Below are 16699 nucleotides of genomic sequence, written 5' to 3'. Positions count from 1 at the left end.
TTTTTTTAAGGCGAATAGGTTTTCTTTCGCTCTTTCGCCCGTTTTCGTGATTGGTCGGTTAGCTGCAAAATAATGTACGGCCTTAAAAGCGAATAAGGGTGTAAGTTATCTTACACTGTGGTTGGCAAAGGGGAGCGTGGGCGGGGAGGGCGTACTTTAACCGCTGATGCTATGGCGCATGACGAGCTCTAGCGTAATCGAGTTGCCGAGTGCGCTGTTCGCCGAACGCCAACTATTACAGCTCATTGAGACGCGCGTGCCACAGGGCGATAAATTTAGGGCACCTCAAGGTTTACACGCCGCGCTACGGTGCTTGGAAAGTACAGTACTGCTCTTCTCCCACCACCCTCTCCTCCTGTGGCGGCGAGAGAGGAGGAGGACGGCAGGTTGTATTGGCGCCGGAGCTCGCGTGGCTGGAGGTCAGAGCACGTATACGACCAATCGGTTTGTATGTATACGGCCACCTGTATACTAACGCTACGAGGTGGGGCGGCTGACGACTCCATTCTGCACCTAAATACTCTCGCGCGACCACCAACATGCACCTTCGAGCGCATCATCCCTCGATAAATTGAAAGCACGATTGTGGAGATGCTTGCACGTACAGTGATAGCACTCCCAATGTGCGGCTCTGCTCTGCAATTTGCTCTGCTGGCGCTCTAGGTTCAGTTCTGCAAAGGGTGTAAATTGCAAGTATGCAAGCTGTGGTAATGCACTGTGTGTAAATGGGTTAATGAAAATTCGTTTGCGTTCTGTTTTCGAAGAGGATTATTTTCCGGTGCTTTCAAGGCTACTCTAGCACAAGGTCTGCTTTATGCTGCCCGTTAAGGGGCTAGAGGAGTTAGCGCGCGAGTTGCGAATACGAGCTAGAAATCAAGGTTGAATAAACGGCCACCGAAGTGGCGTTGCTTTTCATGCGTAAATGCCGCTGACCGGCTACGTTAGCGAATAATACCAACGACAATACGATTTACTGACGTCGGATCTTACGAACAGTTACAGAGAGAGAACGTGCGTGTGTGTTGTGTGTGTGTGAGGTAGAGAATACAAACAGTGGCGTTTTCAAGCAGAAATTACGGCTTTTGTGCCCTTACTTTTCTTCATCATGTTCGTCCTCGTCGTTCTTTCAGCCTTCGGCCCATATTGACAGAGACACATAGACCGTCGCATGAAGCTCAATTACAACAACAACAAAAAACAAAGTTCGCAAGACAAGTCGTAAAATGAAAACTGATAAACCAAATATATTTCGCGGCTCCTGGCAATCAGCATTAGTAATCTAGTAATGTTGCTTGGTACCCTCGGCATGCGTAGATCTTGGCTGGTGTTAGCCAAGATCTGCGAGAATTTGGGTAACGTTGCGGCAACGTTTGACATGTCGCGGGAATGTCGGCTTCTTCGGCGGTCGCCCTTACGACCTGTTAGAGCATACGTCACTGCTCTCCGCTGCGGATACGCCGGCGCGGCGAGTAATCGTGTATGAAAAGCTAAGCTTTATTTGCCATCCATACCAGACTTTGCTTACCGTGGCTACTGGGCGTGGTGTTGGTGCCGCTGTTTTCTTGGCGAATATTAAACCACTCATTGCCCGCTGTGTATAAGAAATGCGGGAGAACAAGGCTATAAATTGCGCCAGATCGACCCCAATTCCCTTCGAAATCAATGTGTTTTTCTTGTCAGAGACTGCGCAAATATTTTGAATAAGGCACATTCCTCTGTCACAGGTCTTGTACTGGAGTGACTCATTGCATTGTTCCCGATTATCTCTTGGTAGAATCCCTATTTTTTTTTTGAAGGACACTTTTCGTACTTTCTGCACGCGGGTCGCGTGCGAAACATTCAGCGACTGCGCAGTTCTACAAGCTTAACGCAAGTATACTCGTATTTCTTAAGCGCAAGTAACGAGCCTGCAATTTCCTAGCGCTTACTGGAACCACGCTATAGCACAGCTCTATAAGCCGCTCCCGCAGCCAGTGCACTGGCCCTGTACTGAAAGCCAGTGCGGCATTTTTTCTTTTTTCTCGCTGCGGACGGCCTCCACGAGGAGAAGGGCGTCTAATAGAATCAACTTGCTAGCGCCAGCGAAAAGGACAAAAAGAAAACGAAAAACCCCAACGCGTATACAGTAGTGATCAGCGGCGCCATGCAGGAAGACCGCAGGGCGCACGAGATCCAAGCGGCGGTGGCAAGGGAAACGGAAAGCGAGAGAGAGCGAGAGGCACAGGGGCGAAGAAAGTGGAGAGGGCGGGCGAGCTATGCAGAGCCCGGGCCATTCATGCGGGCGCAGTCGTCGGTCGTACACTCGGGTTAGCGCGCGCGCACGGCGTGGCGTCTTCTTCGAAGGGCCAAGCCCGGCCTTCCGGTCAGCACGCACGGTCAGCAAGCCCGGCGAACCGACGGGCGATCGATGCGCCTGGAGATGGCGACGCGAAAAAGAAAGTGGGGGGGGGGAGAGGGGGCGGGAGGAAGTATGCTGGAGATGGCGACGCGAAAGAGAAAGCGGGGATGGGGGGGGGGGGCGGGGAGGAAGTACGCGTTTGCACCGTACCGGGAGGGGCGAGCCCCGATGCTGATGACATCCGCAATGACGGCGACCGTCGTGTCGGGTCTTGCTTGGCACGTGCAGCGAATTAGGGAGGAAGGGACTGAGGAGAGACGAAATCGGACGCCGCGGGAAGGTGTGAGGAACTCGTGCGTGGGGAAAAAAGGAGGAGGGGCGGTAGTGGGAACTTGTGTGGGGCGAGGATAGCGAGAGACAAATGGCGGAGAAGTGAAGGAACTGCGGGCAATGAGAAGAGAAGAAAACATGAACCCAAAAAAACAGTAAAGAGAGGGTAAAAAAAAAGAAGGGGGGACGAAGGGAAGAAACTACAGAGAATGGAGAAATCAGGCGCGAAAGACCGAACAGGAGGCAATGGGAAAATGAGTCAGAAATCAGGAAAAAAGAGTAAAAAGGGTAGTAAGGGAAGGAAATAGTACCAAGGGACGGAACCAGGGAACAAGGAGCCAGAAGTCGGCAAATGGGGAGTAAGAAGAACGAAACAAAAAAGTGGTAGTGCAACTGACGCACCGACAGAACAAATCAAGAAAGAGAGAAAAAAAATGAAAGGAAGAAAAGGGCGAATTAATGTTTCGTTTCGAAACATGAAGAAACAGTCAAGCCGCGTAAGCGAAACCTCCCGCCCTCCCTAAAAGGAAAGGAAGTAGGCCAGACAAAAGAAAGGGGCCTCGAGGAAGTAAAACGGGGAGTTGGAGTCGGCACTGGGGGCTGAAAATGGGGAGAAAAAAAGCACGTACGAAGACTATAAGAAGACGGCCGAACAAGAAGAACGAAGGTAGTCCACGAGAACTAAAGTTAAGAGAGGGACCGTAAAGTAGAAAGAAATTCAGGAGGACCCATCTCACGATGACTGTCGATGGTAATGCTTCTTCCATTGAATCAATATAACGACATAACGTATTGCCACAGTCGAAAGGGCTTACCTATGAGCCGTGTGCGGCAGTGGGACTCTTCTGTCGCACTTCCCTGAGAACATTCGGCGCCATCTAGCGCCGCCGCCGCGAATCCTGTGCGCGGCCTCCGAGATGCATGACGCGCCGGTGAGCACGAGCGCTGAGAAACGCGTCATGCGGAAACCGTGCTCCTCTCTCGCGCTTCTTTTCTGGATACGCTGCGCCATCGAGTGGTGTTGTGGAAAAGTCCGCGCGTGGCCTCCGACAATAGAAGCGTGGCGCGCCGGTGCCTGCAAAAGCTAAGAATTGTTCCCTGGCTTGCTGCAAAAACCAGTGGCGCATGCTCGGTGAACCAACTTGGCGAGCTGTTCATTAAAGAGCTGCACGTGCCCAGTGCATTCACGGCGCCACTCGCGAAAGCGTTGGCACGAAAGACGTTCATTGAGGAAGTATCACACACCCAGTGCATTTGCAGCCCAGCCAGCTAAAGCGTCGGGTTCTTGTCTTTAGGTGACCCTTGTGGCGTGGGTTGTATTCCGCCTAGCATGCGAGAAATTGAAAGGATATATTTTTCTTTTCATTGTAGAGCGATACATTCCCATTGGCACATACCTAGTTAATTAAGTTGGCGTCAAAGACGTTCATTGAAGAGCAGCACGCACCTACTGGCACATATCCTTTGATCCAAATTGGCATTGAAGGTTTTAGTTGCACAACGGTACCCTCCAAGTCCCGCACCTAGAGTGACTCACGTCGGCATAAAAGAGGTCCGTCGAAGAGCGGCACATATTCCACATACTAAGTGACCCAAGTTGGTCCGACTGCTGGTTTCGAACCCTGTTCCCTCAGCACAGCAGCCCGATGTGCTACCATTCGACCATGGATTACCTATGTGACCCTGTTGGGCGGGAAAACTGTTACACACACATACACACACACGCGCACGCACACATACGCACAAACAGGCGCACATACACATACACGCATACACACACACACGCATACACACACACGCACACATACATACATACATACACACACATACATACATACATACATACATACATACATACATACATACATACATACATACATACATACATACATACATACATACATACATACATACATACATACATACATACATACATACATACATACATACATACATACATACATGCATGCATGCATGCATGCATGCATGCATGCATAGTCTTCATAAAGTGCGTGAAGTAACCTGCGAATGTCAACGTATTAAAATTATTAAGTTGATTTAGGCGACATGGAATTGCGCGTCTATAGTAGCTATCAAAACACCGTATGCAGACGCGGACAAAAAAATAACAACTAGAACAGGGACAAAGTTAATTAGCACAAAAGTGAAGAAAGGGAGAAACAGTGAGAATAACAAAACAGAAACCAGTTGTTGGCAGGAGACTCCACGAAATAGTAGGGGCAGCAGCGAAGAGAGGAGGCGCAGGCAAAGATAAGGTCAGAATAAAAAACTGGAAAATCAGGAGCCTATGTAAGGAAATGCGAAAAATGAAAAGCAGCGGAGCAATGGGGCTCCGCGGTGAAGAAGGAAAAGGAAAGAAATAATTGAAAGAGGAAGAGCGACGAAAACGTGATACGTAATGAAACAAAATATTAGACATAGCCGAAGATCCCTAAAAAGCTCACGAAACAGGGAAAACGACAGATTAAGCGAATGGGTGGCCTGCATTCTTCCGACCCAGTTGTGTGCCTGTCGAGTTATCTCTGGGCTGAGAAAAAGAAAGAAGAAAAGAAATGGGACAGGAAGAATTAGAAATACGTATGTGTACGAAATAAGTAAAATAAACTTCCATAGGCCGCACACGGTCACTGCAGCGTGTGTTGGTAGCTCTTTGAAAGAGTTCCGGAGTGAAATAATAAACCGTTGCTGTCCCAGATTTGGCAACAATCGCTGGTCCGGTGAAATAATGACCGCGACGATTCGACAAAAGGGAGGCCCACCACTGCAAGTTGCTACGACCAACTGTGTTGATGTTTGCAATGTTTTTGTTGTCTCTGTGCCGGCTGGCTGTTTGTTGTGGGGATGCTAGGGAGCAATGGGAATACAACCATAATAGGGGGGGGGGGCGAGGCGGGATTGATTGCAAGCACAGATAAGTAAAAGAAACATACAGATGTCGTGCACCAACTTCCGGGTAAACAGAGCTTTGTTCCCTATCGGAAGCAGAGCAGATAAGATGTTTGCTTTGTCATTTTTGGATTAGAGCGGTGAATGAGGCATGCCGGAGACTTTTGCCCTGATTACGGTTGTTGCTTCGCCTCACCAAAAACAAACACGAAACAAAGAACAATGCACTATGTGTGTGGAAGCGATGTATTCGAGACGTTGGACACATTTCTTCTGTAAGTAGTGAGAATTCTCTATTTCGAGCGTTTTGCATATAACGAGAGGCGTGCGTCAAAGTAATAATTCTTTTTTTTTTCTTTCGGGCTATATTAGGGTCAAGATGGGCACGTCCGATTACATCTTTTGCCTCATTCAGCGGGATAACCTTCAAACAAGGAATTTGAATCTGTGGCGTCCATATGTTTGTGTTACTTCAAGAGCTTTTATTTTCTTTTTTTCACAGCTTTATACCGACGGAATGTCATGCTTAGCGGGGAATACTATTTTGTGCCTTCTCTATTAGCAGGACAATTTCTTATTTCCGATTTTTTCTGAGGTGTTAGGAAAGCCCACAGTTCGTAAATTATTTCTGTAGAAAAAGAAAGGAGATTTAACAAAATCGTTTTCAAATAAGTGTTCTACACTTCAGCAACGATTACGGTCAAAAAGTAAATTGCGCCTTTTTGGGGTACCTACCAATTCAGGATGCAATAAATAGGGTTTCACCAATAGCCCACCGCTGATGCTTACAGGCCACGTCATTTCCTGTGTGATTTCGAGGTTGCAGGCTCGTTTGCCAACCATAGCAGCCTCTTTCCGACTTCTTTCGTTATATATATATATATATATATATATATATATATATATATATATATATATATATATATATTTGCTTTTCTTGCGTGTGGTTTCGGGTATAGAATACACATGACTTTTTGTTCACACGACAAGCATTTGCGTTGATTAGGAGAGAGAGAAAGAGAGAGAGTCACCTTTTAATGATAGTGACTTAAACAGGGGCAGTGAGCCACCAACAAGTGTACCATATGAGTCCGCTCATGGATTTTTACCCGCTCATCTTGGACGAAATTAGTGGGCTTGGTGCGGAAAAGTTCAAGTGGAGAGAGGTACATTCGTTCATCCTAACCTCAAATCTGTACCCGTCTTCTCATTCAAAAAAAGAAAAAAAAAAGAACGGCGTCGCGCATTTTACGGTGCTTTTTAAGATGCGAACAGTGCGGCTTTGCGCACCTGATTGTGGTGGTGCAGCACTGCTGCTTCGTGGCACAGAACTTCCTCACTTGAAGCCCACGAAGCCGCGCCGCTCCAAGTAACATATCTGGTTGCCGCGCAGCAATATACTTCACTAAAACAGAGCTTCCTTTCTTCTAGCCGTCCTGTCCGACCTTAAACAAAGATCTACGAATTTGTATGTGGGTACATTGCTTACATAAACCGATCGTGGATCGTGTTTGGCTCCTTTAGCAACCGTGGTTTAATCATCAATCCAGGCATGTTTAAACATGTGGCGGTTCTTGACTCCTTGTTGTTTCTTTCGTAAAAAAGCTGGATGCGTTCGGGATTCTTTCTATAATTGCGGGAATGGCTTGGAAAGCACGCGAACAATTCTCACTGTGCATGGCTTGCGATTCTCATGGCCGGCATTCCACGATATGTACTGCCTGCCTTACTTCCCAACAATTGTTAATTCGCAACAATTGTACCAAAAGTTGTAGCGATAGCACATGTTTCTGAGAATACGTTCCTTCCAGTCCTGCTGCGTGACGTCACACGTGTTATTAGCAAAGGTGGTCGATTAAATTGCAAAGATCACTTACGAATGAAAGGCTCTGCGACTAATAAGTTACCTATAGTAAAATGAATGAATCAATGAATCAATCGATCAATAAAAATCAATTGATTGAAGTAATACGATATTGCAACTTTCTTCTGTAACTGTGTTCTAACCCTAACTGTGATGTTGCACTTGTCGAGGAGATTGGTTTCTTGAACACTCCTGCATATACGCATTTTAAATACTAAGCATTGCAATGCCTACCCAACGAGAAATTTGTCCGTACGTCACTTAGGACGAACACAATGGCTCATACGCACTTAAGGCAGAGGCTACTATCATCCAGCAAAGGGAAGCGAATTGTGCATACATTCATTGAAATCGGCCAATACAACACACAGAAGTGCACACTTTTCAATGAAGAACAAGCTCAAAACAAGGATCCCAACCATAAATAAAGCGTTGCATACCCCACTCAGCAGTTGTAGGTGTGCTTTTGCAACAGCTTCGCTGGACATGACGGTTGAGACAGACCGATAAGTGTTGATAAGGGGAGGATCACGTTCCATAAGGTTGGCAACGACCCATGAGGATTGATAACGATTTACGCTTGTCGAATAAAGCTTCTTAACATTGATAATGACACCGGACTGCGAGGAGATGTGCAAGTGGCATAGTGTTTACGCATACTTAGACAACTCTAGAGGAGTTCCTGCGTGAACTTTTGTATTCACTCTTGTTAACACATTCCTGTAGCTCTTCCGTGTGTGCTTGCATGCGTTGTGTTTTCCACCAACGAAGGTGTCCGTGAACAGCCCAATGCTTGTGGACATCTGGACAATGCTTGTGGACAATCACACGGACACTCCAATGCTTGTGAACTGCTGAAAAACATTAATTGCCATCACAACTGCAGTTACTGTCGTTTTTTTTCTTGTGCATTCTTTATCTGAAACTTTTTTCTAGCATGTATATGTGGGTTAAGCGAAGATGAGTAGCCAGTACCGTATAACAGAAACCCACATATCCTTGAATGTAGTGAATAAAAATTGAATTAGATATATATTTACTATTTTAATTAATGAGTTATTTGATCCTGGGATACAAGCACGCCAATATGCATTTGCATGGTCGCGTAGGGATTACTGATGGCGGCGGACGTTAGCACCAACCTAGTAGCGGTCACTCTGATACGAGTGAAATTGGCTGGGGTCAGTATTACAAATATTGTTCTCTTGCTTCTTTCCAGGGGAACAGAAATCATCAGGAGTGCGGACAGTATTCAGAACGTGCTACTGGAGGTATGTATCTGAACGTTCTTACGTATAGAAGCGGGCACCAATGCAGGCTAGTCGTTAGAAAGAATGGTTCTCTGCTACGTAAGCTTATAGGGACATTTACGACTTACGGGAGACGATTCACGCGTTTCGCGTCATTAGACTAGCTTAGCATCACGTTGCGAGAGGCAATTTATCTGTGCTCGCTTATGCTACAACGTTCAAGCATTCTCAGTTCACGCAATAATCCTCGCAATCCTAACGGGAGAAACGAAAGGAAAAGAGAAAAGAAGAATTGCGGCGTGGACTATTATGTGTGCTTTACGTGACCCGAAGTATCTTGGCGAGTGCAGAATGGAAAAAAATAAATAAATAAACAAAACGATTGTGACGACCGGAATGTGCATCTCAGTGACCCACATCGTTCCTGACCAAAAAGTAGGGGGGAGGGGGCGTTTTACAGAAAGGAAACCCACACAAGAGGACGATTATTGCTGTCTCGCAGAGTGGCACCCTAAAGGGGGCGGAGGACTTAAAAAGAAGAGTGGGCGCTCGAGAGTTATTACCGCACTCTGACGAATTCCATTCGAAAACAATGAAATGTACGTGTTACGCAAGAACGTACGGTATTTCCGAAAAAAAAAAAAAAAAGCCACCGAAGCGCTCGATGGCGTAGAGCTTGGACAAGACGTCATTTATAAAGGGTTCCTCTCTTAACGGACCTTGCAAATTTTTTTTCCTGACAGTTGCTGGCTGTGTTGCAGAAAATGCCAGTGCCTCGCAGAGAGAGTGTGCACATGCGAGTAATGAATCGGCGTGAAAAAAAAGCCAGCATCACCGCCATGTTTCGCGCAGTACTACTCTCTGCGTACATTTAGCAGTCTTCACCTTGTTCTTTCCTCGACAAACATCAACTCCTTGCTCGTGACCTCAATGCGTCGGCGTCTAAATGTGCGCATTCACACGAACTGGTGTTTGCACTTCGGCTTGCATTTTCAATAGCGTAGCGCTTAAACATAAACATGTCGTGACAATTACGCGTCGCATAGAAGACAATAAGGACAATTGAGCGCATTGCACTTGGTTTATATAATTTATGTAGCCGCTTCGCGGAAGCTTCGCTTCACACAAACTTCAGCATTATGTTGGGCCTGCAGATCTTTTTTTAGTATATCTGCTAAGTTGTAAGTAACTTTTTAAAGTTGTGCTCACCTAAGGCCTTCCTGCAGGCATTAAGCATTTCAAAGCGATATAATTATGCAGCACAATCGCCGAACTATAGAGCTCAATCCTACAAAAAATTACTAGAAGGAACTTTGGCACTAGTATGTACGTGTGTACACTAGCGTATATCAGTATATACGTAGTGTGTATAGTAGAAGTATGGCGGTTTAAGTATCTTGGGAATAATGGGCGTTGAGTACATCAGCCTGAACTTCGTCTTTATGGCTTTTGGCGGGTTTGTGACTTTTAAAATTGCTGATTTTTTAAAAATCACAATATTTCTTGTTTCTTGCCGAAAGTCGCAATCATTGTCTACGTACAAAAAGACAAACTATCTTTCTTCCTTTAGAAAAGTGCCTGTTGTAAGAAATTTGCAAGAGAAGGCGTAATAAACGACGTCATAGGACGGTTTGAAGACACAGGCGCGAGGCGTTATTGTATAATGTTTAAGGACAACCGACACAGGACGCAGAAATTGAGAATGGGACACATACGGCGCTGACATACAACTGCGTTTATCGGAAAAAAGCGATTGCTTTGTTTTTTAAAGCCTTAACCGAGCATGCGCAGTTGCTGAATGTCGATAAAAGCTCTTGTCAGTCCCAAAACATTGTCTCACGGTCTCGTGTGAGATTAACGCCGCTGTTCATCCCTGTTCGACAAGCCCATTTCCTTCGAAGATAAGGCTACGGAAACCTGTCTAACACAGCCTCTACCTTCTCTCCTTATGCGGAATGCTTCCGCCGCTTCTCTTGTGCCGTAGTATAGTTTCACGAAGAATCGGGAATATCTAGAAGGTTTCTAAATCTAAACTGTTGTAACTTTGAACGACATTGCTATTTGCGGAAGTAAACGATTTTGTTTTCACGACGTTTTCGTAGCTTAGTGTTTCCGCTAGCGCATTTCCACGGCACTCGTGTGCCTTTTAGTTTGTGCCCTTTTCCGGCAACGTGGACGTCGTTCGTACTTTCAACGTGAACATTCAAATTTTGCGAAACGCTCGGAAACGTTCGTTTCTTTTGAGTATACGTGCGAACTTTACGGCTGTTGTCTTTACAGTCTTTTCCGTGTTCTGCGTCTGAAACTTATTTTCTCTTTCGAGAAAACATATTACTTAGGTGGAGCAGCCGACGCCGTATAACAGGTACCAGCATCTCCTCGAACACCGCTAATAAAAAGAAAGAAGAAGAAGAAAAAAAAAAATAAATCAGACAAATGCACGTACAAATAATGAATGTGACGGCATCTGAGTGACCGCTGCGCCAGTATTTCTTAATAATATATATATATATATATATATATATATATATATATATATATATATATATATATAATTTTCCTTTAGAAACCTCTATCCACCGCACTGCGTTGTTGCTGCCGACTCAGTTTAAGCTGACCTGATCCAGGAGCCATTGTAACCAAAGGCAAAGGCCAAGGTGTGCCTGTTTTGACAGCAGTACACCACATGCGTTCCTCGCATTGGCTTTTAACTACGGCTTTCTTAAAGATGGCAAATACCAGAGGCAGTGCAATCAAAGAGAAGGGTGGCGTGATTCTGATGATGCTACTGCATTGCAGTCGCTCAGGCGCAGTGATTTTATTTTCTTTCAAACGCTAGCTTCTCAGCGACTATTCCCCGAATCCTAAATAAAGGACACATTGATACCAAGTTATGTGAGCATAAATGTGCTGAATGATTCAAGGGGACTTTGCGAGCGGTTCCCAAAGGAATGAAAGAAGGAATCGCAAGCACATTTACAGGGTCGTCAAGGCAAAATTAACCGTGATTTCAATAAAAAAGAATGCGATGTTTGCTACGCAAAATGTACTTGCGCCAATGAGTCTCTAGCGGCCAATGACGTGGCAATTTTGCGTGCATTCGCGAGCTTCTCTCACGCTCGGAAAAACACTTTTATGTAGCCCGCATTGAGGGACAGAAAGCTGTTATCGAGAGTTTTTCATGTTTCCCTACAATTTTCTCACTGACACTTTTAATCTAATTAAGAATATTTGAGAAGCTGAATACTTAATTACGACTAATTATGTACTTAGGCGGAATGCAAAAAAACACAAATACATTGACCATCTCCAAGCGACGGCAAACAACATTACCTTGGTCCTGTCCGGTTACGCGGCATTTGCGTATTTTTAAAAGTCTTGGTGCGCGATAATTGGGACGCACTGTATACGTTATTCAAGCGCATAATGACTTTACGAAAGGAAAGGAAAATTGGGCGCCGACTCTGCGACACAACGGAGTTCCAACAGATTTCAAAGGAGCTAATGCTAGCTGTCTCAGATCATTATTGATGGTTTCTACGGGAACTTTTAACTTCATTCCCGATAGAAATGCACCGCAGTACAATTTGACCAGACCCAGAATGCACAACGAGTCGGCACGAATAAGTAAGTGTTCATCGTGTACGCTACCGTGTGAACGAAAAAAAAAATGTTTTAAATTACTTTCCCTCTAGGAAGCGGCGCCGTAGTCGCCACCGACATTCTCTGTTCGCAGAGCGGCGGCGTCGGGCGACCGCTAATGAACTCTGAGCTGTCCGGAGTGCTCTAATTGAGACCGCCGCCACAGGTAATTAGGACGTCGCCGCACTGCAGTCGCCTGGCGCCGACGATGAGCCCGGATAAAAATGCAAGCACGTATGGCGCCAGCCGCAACGTGGCCGTCCTCTGGTCGTTTAAATGGTTGAGTAATGATGACTAACGACTTACGCTGGCCCGTAGCGTGTCACTAGAGTGCTTATCGCTTTGCTTGACGTTTACATCTCTCAACTGTGTGGTCGATAACTTGCGCAGGCGGTGTAAGACCCGATCGCGAGGCCCGTTGGCTCACGATCGTCAGCTAGGCGAAATCAGCAGCAAATACACCCGCCTTAGTTGCTTAGTGGCTATGGTGTTGAGATGCTAAGCATGAGGTTGCGGGATCGAATCCTGGCCGCGGCGGCCGCATTTAGGTGGGGTCGAAAGCACCCCTGTACTTAGATTTTAGGTGAGAGAGAGAGAGAGAGAGAGAGAGAGAGAGAGAGAGAGAGAGAGAGAGAGAGAGAGAGAGAGAGAGAGAGAGAGAGAGAGAGAGAGATGCAAATGAGAGGAAGGCAGGGAAGTTAACCAGAGTTAAAACCTCCGGTTTGCTACCCTACACTATAGGGGAAGGGAAAGGGGAACTAAAGACTGAAAGAAGACCGGTGACGAAAACAAAAGCGTGAAAAGAGAAATGAAACGGAATGGGATCATTATAGTCTTTCTAATAGGCCACTGTAACGTAAAAAGATCAACAAAGCCTTGACTGACTTTCGGTACGACGACAGTTCACGTTCATGATTATAGGTGCACGGTAAGGAGCCCTAGGTGGCGCTAATTTCCGGAGGTCCCCACTACGGCGTGCCTCATATTCAGAGCGTGGATTTGGCACGTGAAACTCACTTTTTAAATTTTTTTTCAGCAAGAATTACGGGTAGTACCCCTATATGACGCCAATACGACGGTGACATGACACCGACATGCCGGTCAATTTTTGTGGCATTGAATAAACTTCACTGTAGAGTACGAGGACAGGTAATTACAGAAACGGCATAGCTTTCGGGACAAGTGCAAAAAAAGAAAAGAAGATTGTTGTAACACTTGCGTGCTGCTATTTTTTATTCGCAGCAGAGAGAGAGAGAGAGAGAAAGAGAGAGCCTAATAGAGTTCGAAATGACACATCCATGCCTCTTTATTCTCATATTCTCAGATCTGCGGGACATACAAAGTGGCGTGAAATAGGCGGTTTTTTACTCGGCAACTCTGGGCATCAAAGCTATCGCGCGAGACATTGCAGTAGGTCTCACGAACTTCTGTTCGAATCGCGAGCACGAGTTTGAAAAGGGGGGTGGGGGGGGCGTGCATCAAACTTGGCCCGAGCTAAAGCTTCCTCAAAGAGAAAGCTTCAGCTCGGACTCAACACCGATTACCCTCAATTTGGATACGCGTAAAACGCGGAACCGCTTTCATGAAACAAGTTATTGGGCTATAAACCTTTTCTCGTGATATCATTTCCGCGTTTTACACGTATTCAAATTGAGGGAAATCGTAGTCGCTGGATCCCAGCTTTGGAACTTGCGACACTAGTGAGCTGCAACTAAAGCACATCATCTGTCATGGGCATGAACTGGCCTATTATCACAGCGAAGTATCTAACTTTCTGGGATACAGAGCTCGGTTATTACGCTAAACGACCGGATCTTTCCAAGAGGGACCCCTGCCCACCGTAGAGCGATATACAATAGCTTGCTGCGCTGCCTACTAAGGAGCGACACAAACTAATATAGGCATCTCGCCCGAAGCACCACAGGGGTTGCATTATATATATATATATATATATATATATATATATATATATATATATACATACATACATACATACATACATACATACATACATACATACATACATACATACATACATACTGTGTGTATTCCGGTTAATAAAATAAAAATTTAAATAAAACATATTTTATTCAAACACTTTCAGGCCTGAGAAGGCGCGAACAAAACTACAACACAAGAAATAAGGATATGTGGGAAATTAAAACATTTCGAACAACATATGGGCTACAAACGTTAGTACACCGGCTTCCACAACTTCTTAATGACCTATTCAGACCCGATATAACACCTCAATATGTCACATTTCGGACACTCTTGGCTTACTTTCTTTCCTAAACTTGTTATTTCTTTATGGAACTAAAGCCGAATCGCTTTACAGAATTGTGGTTTTACTCGATGTTATTCCTGCTTTTTGTGTTAAAGTGCCTTTGCCATGTCATCGCGTTGTGTAAACCATTAAAAGCCTTCATTTTTTTATTTTTTTGCCATGTGTGTATGGCTCAATTCACTTTTTTTTTAAAGTTATGTACCAGATGGCAGCCTTTATGTAATATGTTTGTATATCGTTCTGTAGTGTAATGTGAACGCCGTGAGCAGTGTTTCTTTTTGTGTATCTTCTTTTTATGAGAGTTTGTATGCTACTGCGAAATAAGGGCGGCCGTTACTCTGTCAAGCTGTTGAAAGACAGCTTTTACTTCGGTCCCCCTGCATCATCATGTATGACGTGATGGTCGAAATAAACTTACTTACTTAATAAACCTGTTTTCTTCTATCATGAGCCAACCGCTGGACCGACATAAATTTTCATTTTGTCGCATTGAATGAACAGTCATATTCTAACAACTCTAGGAAGCCGACAGTTCATTTAGATCTTGATACCTTTCTTCACACGTATTGCCGAGAATGGGTAAGTAGAACAAAGAAATTGAAGCACGAAGTTTACTAATCCGTATCTATATGCATCAAACAAATAGATATCGCGGTAACGTAAACTGATTCCGTTAGAACAGCGAGCGCTAATCGGCAGCGACCTTTAGAGCGAAGCTCTGTCATGATGTCATCAGCGCGGACAGCAGTGACAGCGTGCATACTTAAAACCGAGCTTTCCCAGCCGTCGTCTTGCGCCGGTGTAAGCCGGCGTGCACACGGCGTGAGCGGTGTCTTATTAAGGAATCGCGCCAGCAAAGCAGCGTGGCCCGTAGTCTAAAATTCTTGCCTCGAAACGTAACCATCAATGACTGTAAAATAAAAAAAGAAAAATTACCTTGCACTAATCTCACTCAGACAGCTACTTCAGCAACTACTTCCCTGCGGAGTGTTCTTCCTAGCTAGTAACGCGTGATATTTTTTTTTCTTTCTCGCATCATGTTTTATTGTTCGACCGAGTTTCGTACGGCTGCGGCAGCGAAAGCCTGAGTGTGCAGTCCAGCGAAGCCAAATGCGTGAGAGTCCCTAACCGAACCTTATACGCGCGGGCTGTCAGTGATGAATCACCACAGGGACGATAACGCAATTTGCAAGGCTTCGTTGTGTTTGATGTATTAGTTGCCAAGTTAGCGTACATCTCTGAAGCATTTGCTTTGCAGTTTCAACTATCAGAAACTTGTCTTTTTTGTTAGCCTTTCGTGGTGCATGCTTTCTTATTCCAGGCGTAAAAGGTAAAAAAAGAAGAAAAAAGAAAGGTTACTTTAAGCTGTCCTATCTGAAGCTACGCTCTTAACACGGTTCAAAATGTTGTATCAATTGACCCTTGATGACTCCTGAGAAGGATGCCTATTGCTTTCGCTCCGCTCGAAGACCTCAGGGTTCAACGTGCCCAATAATAACGCTCGCGCGAGCAGTGAAATTTTAGTTCATCATTTCTTGCGCTAGCATTCTTATTGTGGGATCAATTCGCATTTGCTTCCGCTAGTTAATTATGCTCAACTCTGACTCAGCAACATCTCTTATCGCAGTATTACCAGCTACAGAAATCTGTTAGATACGTTCTCCACGGGCCTGGCACTCATTGACACCGCGTGACTAACAGGCAGACTGGCGGGCTTGTGAACGAGCAGATAGCCCTAATAATCCACTCCGACGCCTGTGAATCTAATCTATCGTGGGATTACGTCACGGACTGTACGGCGTAAAATGAATGCCTATTGCCGGTAGATATGGGATACATTGCTCGTTAATGCGACCCACCGTAGGAAAACCTCGCGTACGCGTTCGAAAGCTTATAGCCTATAGAAATAAAACGCTACTTAGGAAAAAAAAAAGTACAAGAACAGCGCTATCCTGCTTCCTTATCCTCATTGCTCTGTGCCCGTTTTTGTGCTATGCATTATGTAGATGCCGCAGTTGCAATGCCGAATGCCATCACACACATACACTGCACATAGAATCAATCACTAATCAAGCGGCTGT

At 45.3% G+C, this 16699-nt stretch overlaps 1 protein-coding gene across 4 annotated transcripts in view; it reads left to right on the top strand.

Annotated features, from left to right (window-relative positions):
* The window catches only part of Calx (sodium/calcium exchanger 3), a 322106-nt gene that overhangs the window by 116415 nt on the left and 188992 nt on the right, over positions 1 to 16699 (top strand). For all 4 annotated transcript variants that reach the window (XM_075699210.1, XM_075699207.1, XM_075699211.1 and 1 more), the window contains exon 2: positions 8659 to 8710. The gene's annotated coding sequence lies outside the window, so the exon portion shown is untranslated. The remainder of the gene's footprint in view (positions 1 to 8658; positions 8711 to 16699) is intronic.

Source organism: Dermacentor variabilis, chromosome 7 (genome assembly GCF_050947875.1).
Source record: "Dermacentor variabilis isolate Ectoservices chromosome 7, ASM5094787v1, whole genome shotgun sequence".
NCBI classification, from domain to species: Eukaryota; Metazoa; Arthropoda; class Arachnida; order Ixodida; family Ixodidae; genus Dermacentor; species Dermacentor variabilis.
The sequence above is the reverse complement of the archived record's forward strand: the minus strand, read 5'-3'. Positions and strand labels throughout refer to the sequence as shown.